We start from the raw sequence: 10,162 nt of genomic DNA on the forward strand, positions 1-10,162 counted from the left end.
AGAACCAATGAGGTTCATTCTCGTGTTACGCAGCACGTTTGAGCGTCAGAAAGAACCAATGAGGTTCATTCTCGCGTGTTACACAGCACGTTTTAGCTTCAGCAAGAACCAGTGAAGTTCATTGTCTTGTGTTACGCAGCACGTTTGAGCTTCAGCAAGAACCAATGAGGTTCATTCTCATGTGTTACACAGCACGTTTGAGCTTCAGCAAGAACCAGTGAGGTTCATTCTCATGTGTTACGCAGCACGTTTGAGCTTCAGCAAGAACCAGTGAGGTTCATTCTCATGTGTTACGCAGCACGTTTGAGCTTCAGCAAGAACCAATGAGGTTCATTCTCATGTGTTACGCAGCACGTTTGAGCTTCAGCAAGAACCAATGAGGTTCATTCTCGTGTGTTACGCAGCACGTTTGAGCTTCATCAAGAACCAATGAGGTTCATTCTCATGTGTTACGCAGCACGTTTGAGCTTCCGCAAGAACCAGTGAGGTTCATTCTCCTGTGTTACGCAGCACGTTTGAGCTTCATCAAGAACCAATGAGGTTCATTCTCATGTGTTACGCAGCACGTTTGAGCTTCAGCAAGAACCAATGAGGTTCATTCTCGTGTGTTACGCAGCACGTTTGAGCTTCAGCAAGAACCAATGAGGTTCATTCTCGTGTGTTACGCAGCACGTTTGAGCTTCAGCAAGAACCAATGAGGTTCATTCTCGTGTGTTACGCAGCACGTTTGAGCTTCAGCAAGAACCAATGAGGTTCATTCTCGTGTGTTACGCAGCACGTTTGAGCTTCATCAAGAACCAATGAGGTTCATTCTCGTGTGTTACGCAGCACGTTTGAGCTTCAGCAAGAACCAATGAGGTTCATTCTCATGTGTTACGCAGCACGTTTGAGCTTCAGCAAGAACCAATGAGGTTCATTCTCATGTGTTACGCAGCACGTTTGAGCTTCAGCAAGAACCAATGAGGTTCATTCTCATGTGTTACACAGCACGTTTGAGCTTCAGCAAGAACCAATGAGGTTCATTCTCATGTGTTACGCAGCACGTTTGAGCTTCATCAAGAACCAATGAGGTTCATTCTTGTGTGTTACGCAGCATGTTTTAGCTTCATCAAGAACCAATGAGGTTCATTCTTGTGTGTTACGCAGCACGTTTGAGCTTCTGCAAGAATCAGTGAGGTTCATTCTCATGTGTTACGCAGCACGTTTGAGCTTCAGCAAGAACCAATGAGGTTCATTCTCATGTGTTACGCAGCACGTTTGAGCTTCATCAAGAACCAGTGAGGTTCATTCTCATGTGTTATGCAGCACGTTTGAGCTTCAGAAAGAACCAATGAGGTTCATTCTCATGTGTTACGCAGCACGTTTGAGCTTCCGCAAGAACCAATGAGGTTCATTCTCGTGTGTTACTCAGCCCGATTGATCTTCATCAAGAACCAATGAGGTTCATTCTCGTGTGTTACGCAGCACGTTTGAGCTTCAGCAAGAACCAATGAGGTTCATTCTCGTGTGTTACGCAGCACGTTTGAGCTTCAGCAAGAACCAGAGAGGTTCATTCTCATGTGTTACGCGGCAAGTTTGAGCTTGAGAGCTTCATCAAGAACCAATGAGGTTCATTCCAGCACGTTTGAGCTTCAGAACCAATGAAGTTCATTCTCGTGTGTTACACAGCACGTTTGAGCTTCATGTTCCTTCTCATGTGTTAGCAGCTCGTTTGATCTTCATCATGAACCATTGAGGTTCTTTCTCTTGTGTTACGCAGCACGTTTGAGCTTCATCAAGAACCAATGAGGTTCATTCTCATGTGTTACGCAGCACGTTTGAGCTTCAGCAAGAACCAATGAGGTTCATTCTCGTGTGATGCGCAGCATGTTTTAGCTTCATCAAGAACCAATGAGGTTCATTCTCGTGTGTTACGCAGCACGTTTGAGCTTCAGCAAGAACCAATGAGGTTCATTCTCATGTGTTACGCAGCACGTTTGAGCTTCAGCAAGAACCAATGAGGTTCATTCTTGTGTGATGCGCAGCACGTTTGAGCTTCAGCAAGAACCAATGCGGTTCAGTCTCGTGTGTTACGCAGCACGTTTGAGCGTCATCAAGAACCAATGAGGTTCATTCTCGTGTTACGCAGCACGTTTGAGCGTCAGAAAGAACCAATGAGGTTCATTCTCGCGTGTTACACAGCACGTTTTAGCTTCAGCAAGAACCAGTGAAGTTCATTGTCATGTGTTACGCAGCACATTTGAGCTTCAGCAAGAACCAATGAGGTTCATTCTCATGTGTTACACAGCACGTTTGAGCTTCAGCAAGAACCAATGAGGTTCATTCTCATGTGTTACGCAGCACATTTGAGCTTCAGCAAGAACCAGTGAGGTTCATTCTCGTGTGTTACACAGCACGTTTGAGCTTCAGCAAGAACCAATGAGGTTCATTCTCATGTGTTACGCAGCACATTTGAGCTTCAGCAAGAACCAATGAGGTTCATTCTCGTGTGTTACGCAGCACGTTTGAGCTTCAGCAAGAACCAATGAGGTTCATTCTCATGTGTTACGCAGCACATTTGAGCTTCAGCAAAAACCAATGAGGTTCATTCTCGTGTGTTACGCAGCACGTTTGAGCGTCAGCAAGAACCAATGAGGTTCATTCTCGTGTGTTACGCAGCACACTTGAGCTTCAGCAAGAACGAATGAGGTTCATTCTCGTGTGTTACGCAGCACGTTTGAGCTTCAGCAAGAACCAGTGAGGATCTTTCTCATGTTACGCAGCACGTTTGAGCTTCAGCAAGAACCAGTGAGGTTCATTCTCATGTGTTACGCAGCACGTTTGAGCTTCAGCAAGAACCAATGAGGTTCATTCTCGTGTGTTACGCAGCACGTTTGAGCGTCATCAAGAACCAATGAGGTTCATTCTCGTGTGTTACGCAGCACGTTTGAGCGTCAGCAAGAACCAATGAGGTTCATTCTTGTGTGTTACGCAGCACGTTTGAGCTTCAGCAAGAACCAATGAGGTTCATTCTCATGTGTTACGCAGCACGTTTGAGCTTCCGCAAGAACCAGTTAGGTTCATTCTCATGTGTTACACAGCACGTTTGAGCTTCCGCAAGAACCAGTGAGGTTCATTCTCATGTGTTACGCAGCATGTTTTAGCTTCATCAAGAACCAATGAGGTTCATTCTCGTGTGTTACGCAGCATGTTTTAGCTTCATCAAGAACCAATGAGGTTCATTCTCGTGTGTTAAGCAGCACGTTTGAGCTTCTGCAAGAACCAATGAGGTTCATTCTCGTGTGTTACGCAGCATGTTTTAGCTTCATCAAGAACCAATGAGGTTCATTCTCGTGTGTTACACAGCACGTTTGAGCTTCCGCAAGAACCAGTGAGGTTCATTATCATGTGTTACGCAGCACGTTTGAGCTTCAGCAAGAACCAATGAGGTTCATTTCTCGTGTGATGCACAGCATGTTTTAGCTTCATCAAGAACCAATGAGGTTCATTCTTGTGTGTTACGCAGCACGTTTGAGCTTCAGCAAGAACCAATGAGGTTCATTCTCATGTGTTACACAGCACGTTTGAGCTTCTGCAAGAACCAGTGAGGTTCATTCTCATGTGTTACGCAGCACGTTTGAGCTTCAGCAAGAACCAATGAGGTTCATTCTCATGTGTTACACAGCACGTTTGAGCTTCAGCAAGAACCAGTGAGGTTCATTCTCGTGTGTTACGCAGCACGTTTGAGCTTCTGCAAGAACCAGTGAGGTTCATTCTCATGTGTTACGCAGCACGTTTGAGCTTCAGCAAGAACCAATGAGGTTCATTCTCATGTGTTACGCAGCACGTTTGAGCTTCAGCAAGAACCAATGAGGTTCATTCTCGTGCGTTACGCAGCACGTTTGAGCTTCATCAAGAACCAATGAGGTTCATTCTCATGTGTTACGCAGCACGTTTGAGCTTCAGCAAGAACCAATGAGGTTCATTCTTGTGTGTTACGCAGCACGTTTGAGCTTCAGCAAGAACCAGTGAGGTTCATTCTCGTGTGTTACGCAGCACGTTTGAGCTTCAGCAAGAACCAATGAGGTTCATTCTCATGTGTTACGCAGCACGTTTGAGCTTCAGCAAGAACCAATGAGGTTCATTCTCATGTGTTACGCAGCACGTTTGAGCTTCAGCAAGAACCAATGAGGTTCATTCTCATGTGTTACGCAGCACGTTTGAGCTTCAGCAAGAACCAGTGAGGTTCATTCTCATGTGTTACGCAGCACGTTTGAGCTTCAGCAAGAACCAGTGAGGTTCATTCTCGTGTGTTACGCAGCACGTTTGAGCTTCAGCAAGAACCAATGAGGTTCATTCTCATGTGTTACGCAGCACGTTTGAGCTTCAGCAAGAACCAGTGAGGTTCATTCTCGTGTGTTACACAGCTCGTTTGAGCTTCATCAAGAACCAGTGAGGTTCATTCTTGTGTGTTACGCAGCACGTTTGAGCTTCATCAAGAACCAGTGAGGTTCATTCTTGTGTGTTACGCAGCACGTTTGAGCTTCATCAAGAACCAGTGAGGTTCATTCTCGTGTGTTACGCAGCACGTTTGAGCTTCAGCAAGAACCAATGAGGTTCATTCTCATGTGTTACGCAGCACGTTTGAGCTTCAGCAAGAACCAATGAGGTTCATTCTTGTGTGTTACGCAGCACGTTTGAGCTTCAGCAAGAACCAATGAGGTTCATTCTCATGTGTTACGCAGCACGTTTGAGCTTCCGCAAGAACCAGTTAGGTTCATTCTCATGTGTTACACAGCACGTTTGAGCTTCCGCAAGAACCAGTGAGGTTCATTCTCATGTGTTACGCAGCATGTTTTAGCTTCATCAAGAACCAATGAGGTTCATTCTCGTGTGTTACGCAGCATGTTTTAGCTTCATCAAGAACCAATGAGGTTCATTCTCGTGTGTTAAGCAGCACGTTTGAGCTTCTGCAAGAACCAATGAGGTTCATTCTCGTGTGTTACGCAGCATGTTTTAGCTTCATCAAGAACCAATGAGGTTCATTCTCGTGTGTTACACAGCACGTTTGAGCTTCCGCAAGAACCAGTGAGGTTCATTATCATGTGTTACGCAGCACGTTTGAGCTTCAGCAAGAACCAATGAGGTTCATTCTCGTGTGATGCACAGCATGTTTTAGCTTCATCAAGAACCAATGAGGTTCATTCTTGTGTGTTACGCAGCACGTTTGAGCTTCAGCAAGAACCAATGAGGTTCATTCTCATGTGTTACACAGCACGTTTGAGCTTCTGCAAGAACCAGTGAGGTTCATTCTCATGTGTTACGCAGCACGTTTGAGCTTCAGCAAGAACCAATGAGGTTCATTCTCATGTGTTACACAGCACGTTTGAGCTTCAGCAAGAACCAGTGAGGTTCATTCTCGTGTGTTACGCAGCACGTTTGAGCTTCTGCAAGAACCAGTGAGGTTCATTCTCATGTGTTACGCAGCACGTTTGAGCTTCAGCAAGAACCAATGAGGTTCATTCTCATGTGTTACGCAGCACGTTTGAGCTTCAGCAAGAACCAATGAGGTTCATTCTCGTGCGTTACGCAGCACGTTTGAGCTTCATCAAGAACCAATGAGGTTCATTCTCATGCGTTACGCAGCACGTTTGAGCTTCAGCAAGAACCAATGAGGTTCATTCTTGTGTGTTACGCAGCACGTTTAAGCTTCAGCAAGAACCAGTGAGGTTCATTGTCGTGTGTTACGCAGCACGTTTGAGCTTCAGCAAGAACCAATGAGGTTCATTCTCATGTGTTACGCAGCACGTTTGAGCTTCAGCAAGAACCAATGAGGTTCATTCTCATGTGTTACGCAGCACGTTTGAGCTTCAGCAAGAACCAATGAGGTTCATTCTCATGTGTTACGCAGCACATTTGAGCTTCAGCAAGAACCAGTGAGGTTCATTCTCATGTGTTACGCAGCACGTTTGAGTTTCAGCAAGAACCAGTGAGGTTCATTCTCGTGTGTTACGCAGCACGTTTGAGCTTCAGCAAGAACCAATGAGGTTCATTCTCATGTGTTACGCAGCACGTTTGAGCTTCAGCAAGAACCAGTGAGGTTCATTCTCGTGTGTTACACAGCTCGTTTGAGCTTCATCAAGAACCAGTGAGGTTCATTCTTGTGTGTTACGCAGCACGTTTGAGCTTCATCAAGAACCAGTGAGGTTCATTCTTGTGTGTTACGCAGCACGTTTGAGCTTCATCAAGAACCAGTGAGGTTCATTCTCGTGTGTTACGCAGCACGTTTGAGCTTCAGCAAGAACCAATGAGGTTCATTCTCATGTGTTACGCAGCACGTTTGAGCTTCAGCAAGAACCAGTGAGGTTTATTCTCATGTGTTACGCAGCACGTTTGAGCTTCTGCAAGAACCAGTGAGGTTCATTCTCATGTGTTACACAGCACGTTTGAGCTTCAGCAAGAACCAATGAGGTTCATTCTCATGTGTTACACAGCACGTTTGAGCTTCAGCAAGAACCAGTGAGGTTCATTCTCGTGTGTTATGCAGCACGTTTGAGCTTCCACAAGAACCAGTGAGGTTAATTCTCATTTGTTACGCAGCATGTTTGAGCTTCCGCAAGAACCAGTGAGGTTCATTCTCATGTGTTACACAGCACGTTTGAGCTTCAGCAAGAACCAATGAGGTTCATTCTCATGTGTTACACAGCACGTTTGAGCTTCATCAAGAACCAATGAGGTTCATTCTCATGTGTTACGCAGCACGTTTGAGCGTCATCAAGAACCAATGAGGTTCATTCTCGTGTGTTACGCAGCACGTTTGAGCGTCAGCAAGAACCAATGAGGTTCATTCTTGTGTGTTACGCAGCACGTTTGAGCTTCAGCAAGAACCAATGAGGTTCATTCTCGTGTGTTACGCAGCACGTTTGAGCGTCATAAAGAACCAATGAGGTTCATTCTCGTGTGTTACGCAGCACGTTTGAGCGTCAGCAAGAACCAATGAGGTTCATTCTCGTGTGTTACGCAGCACATTTGAGCTTCAGCAAGAACCAATGAGGTTCATTCTCGTGTGTTACGCAGCACGTTTGAGCGTCATCAAGAACCAATGAGGTTCATTCTCGTGTGTTAAACAGCACGTTTGAGCTTCAGCAAGAACCAATGAGGTTCATTCTCGTGCGTTACGCAGCACGTTTGAGCTTCATCAAGAACCAATGAGGTTCATTCTCATGTGTTACGCAGCACGTTTAAGCTTCAGCAAGAACCAGTGAGGTTCATTCTCGTGTGTTACGCAGCACGTTTGAGCTTCAGCAAGAACCAATGAGGTTCATTCTCTCATGTGTTACGCAGCACGTTTGAGCTTCAGCAAGAACCAATGAAGTTCATTCTCATGTGTTACGCAGCACGTTTGAGCTTCAGCAAGAACCAATGAGGTTCATTCTCATGTGTTACGCAGAACATTTGAGCTTCAGCAAGAACCAGTGAGGTTCATTCTCATGTGTTACGCAGCACGTTTGAGTTTCAGCAAGAACCAGTGATGTTCATTCTCGTGTGTTACGCAGCACGTTTGAGCTTCAGCAAGAACCAATGAGGTTCATTCTTGTGTGTTACACAGCACGTTTGAGCTTCAGCAAGAACCAATGAGGTTCATTCTCATGTGTTACGCAGCACGTTTGAGCTTCAGCAAGAACCAGTGAGGTTCATTCTCGTGTGTTACACAGCTCGTTTGAGCTTCATCAAGAACCAGTGAGGTTCATTCTTGTGTGTTACGCAGCACGTTTGAGCTTCATCAAGAACCAGTGAGGTTCATTCTCATGTGTTACGCAGCTCGTTTGAGCTTCATCAAGAACCAGTGAGGTTCATTCTCATGTGTTACGCAGCACGTTTGAGCTTCAGCAAGAACCAATGAGGTTCATTCTCATGTGTTACACAGCACGTTTGAGCTTCCGCAAGAACCAATAAAGTTCATTCTCGTGTGATGCGCAGCATGTTTTAGCTTCATCAAGAACCAATGAGGTTCATTCTCGTGTGTTACGCAGCACGTTTGAGCTTCAGCAAGAACCAATGAGGTTCATTCTCGTGTGTTAAGCAGCACGTTTGAGCTTCAGCAAGAACCAGTGAGGTTCATTCTCGTGTGTTAAGCAGCACGTTTGAGCTTCAGCAAGAACCAATAAGGTTCATTCTCATGTGTTACGCAGCACGTTTGAGCTTCAGCAAGAACCAATGAGGTTCATTCTCGTGTTACGCAGCACGTTTGAGCTTCAGCAAGAACCAATGAGGTTCATTCTCATGTGTTATGCAGCACGTTTGAGCTTCAGCAAGAACCAATGAGGTTCATTCTTGTGTGATGCGCAGCACGTTTGAGCTTCAGCAAGAACCAATGCGGTTCAGTCTCGTGTGTTACGCAGCACGTTTGAGCTTCAGCAAGAACCAGTGAGGTTCATTCTCGTGTGTTACGCAGCACGTTTGAGCTTCAGCAAGAACCAATGAGGTTCATTCTCGTGTGTTATGCAGCACATTTGAGCTTCAGCAAGAACCAATAAGGTTCATTCTCATGTGTTACGCAGCACGTTTGAGCTTCAGCAAGAACCAATAAAGTTCATTCTCGTGTGTTACGCAGCACGTTTGAGCTTCAGCAAGAACCAATAAGGTTCATTCTCGTGTGTTACGCAGCACGTTTGAGCTTCAGCAAGAACCAATGAAGTTCATTCTCGTGTGTTACACAGCTCGTTTGAGCTTCATCAACAACCAATGAAGTTCCTTCTCGTGTGTTACACAGCTCGTTTGAGCTTCATCAAGAACCAATGAAGTTCATTCTCGTGTGTTACACAGCTCGTTTGAGCTTCATCAACAACCAATGAAGTTCCTTCTCGTGTGTTACACAGCTCGTTTGAGCTTCATCAAGAACCAATGAGGTTCATTCTTGTGTGTTACGCAGCACATTTGAGCTTCATCAAGAACCAGTGAGGTTCATTCTCGTGTGGTACGCAGCACGTTTGAGCGTCATCAAGAACCAATGGGGTTCATTCTCGTGTGTTACGCAGCACATTTGAGCTTCAGCAAGAACCAATGAGGTTCATTCTTGTGTGTTACGCAGCACATTTGAGCTTCATCAAGAACCAATGAGGTTCATTCTCATGTGTTAAGCAGCACGTTTGAGCTTCAGCAAGAACCAGTGAGGTTCATTCTCGTGTGTTACACAGCACGTTTGAGCTTCAGCAAGAACCAATAAGGTTCATTCTCATGTGTTACGCAGCACGTTTGAGCTTCAGCAAGAACCAATGAGGTTCATTCTAGTGTTACGCAGCACGTTTGAGCTTCAGCAAGAACCAATGAGGTTCATTCTTGTGTGATGCGCAGCACGTTTGAGCTTCAGCAAGAAACATATGCGGTTCAGTCTCGTGTGTTACGCAGCACGTTTGAGCGTCAGCAAGAACCAATGAGGTTCATTCTCGTGTGTTACGCAGCACGTTTGAGCTTCAGCAAGAACCAATGAGGTTCATTCTCGTGTGTTATGCAGCACATTTGAGCTTCAGCAAGAACCAATAAGGTTCATTCTCATGTGTTACGCGGCACGTTTGAGCTTCAGCAAGAACCAATGAAGTTCATTCTCGTGTGTTACACAGCTCGTTTGAGCTTCATCAACAACCAATGAAGTTCCTTCTCATGTGTTACACAGCTCGTTTGAGCTTCATCAAGAACCAATGAGGTTCATTCTTATGTGTTACACAGCTCGTTTGAGCTTCATCAACAACCAATGAAGTTCCTTCTCGTGTGTTACACAGTTCGTTTGAGCTTCATCAAGAACCAATGAGGTTCATTCTTGTGTGTTACGCAGCACATTTGAGCTACAGCAAGAACCAATGAGGTTCATTCTCGTGTGATGCGCAGCATGTTTGAGCTTCATCAAGAACCAATGAGGTTCATTCTCGTGTGTTACGCAGCACGTTTGAGCTTCAGCAAGAACCAATGAGGTTCATTCTCGTGTGTTAAGCAGCACGTTTGAGCTTCAGCAAGAACCAGTGAGGTTCATTCTCTTGTGTTACACAGCACGTTTGAGCTTCAGCAAGAACCAATGAGGTTCATTCTCGTGTTACGCAGCACGTTTGAGCTTCAGCAAGAACCAATGAGGTTCATTCTCATGTGTTACGCAGCACGTTTGAGCTTCAGCAAGAACCAATGAGGTTCA

This window comes from Chanodichthys erythropterus, chromosome 3 (assembly GCF_024489055.1).
Source record: "Chanodichthys erythropterus isolate Z2021 chromosome 3, ASM2448905v1, whole genome shotgun sequence".
In the NCBI taxonomy this organism is placed as follows: domain Eukaryota; kingdom Metazoa; phylum Chordata; class Actinopteri; order Cypriniformes; family Xenocyprididae; genus Chanodichthys; species Chanodichthys erythropterus.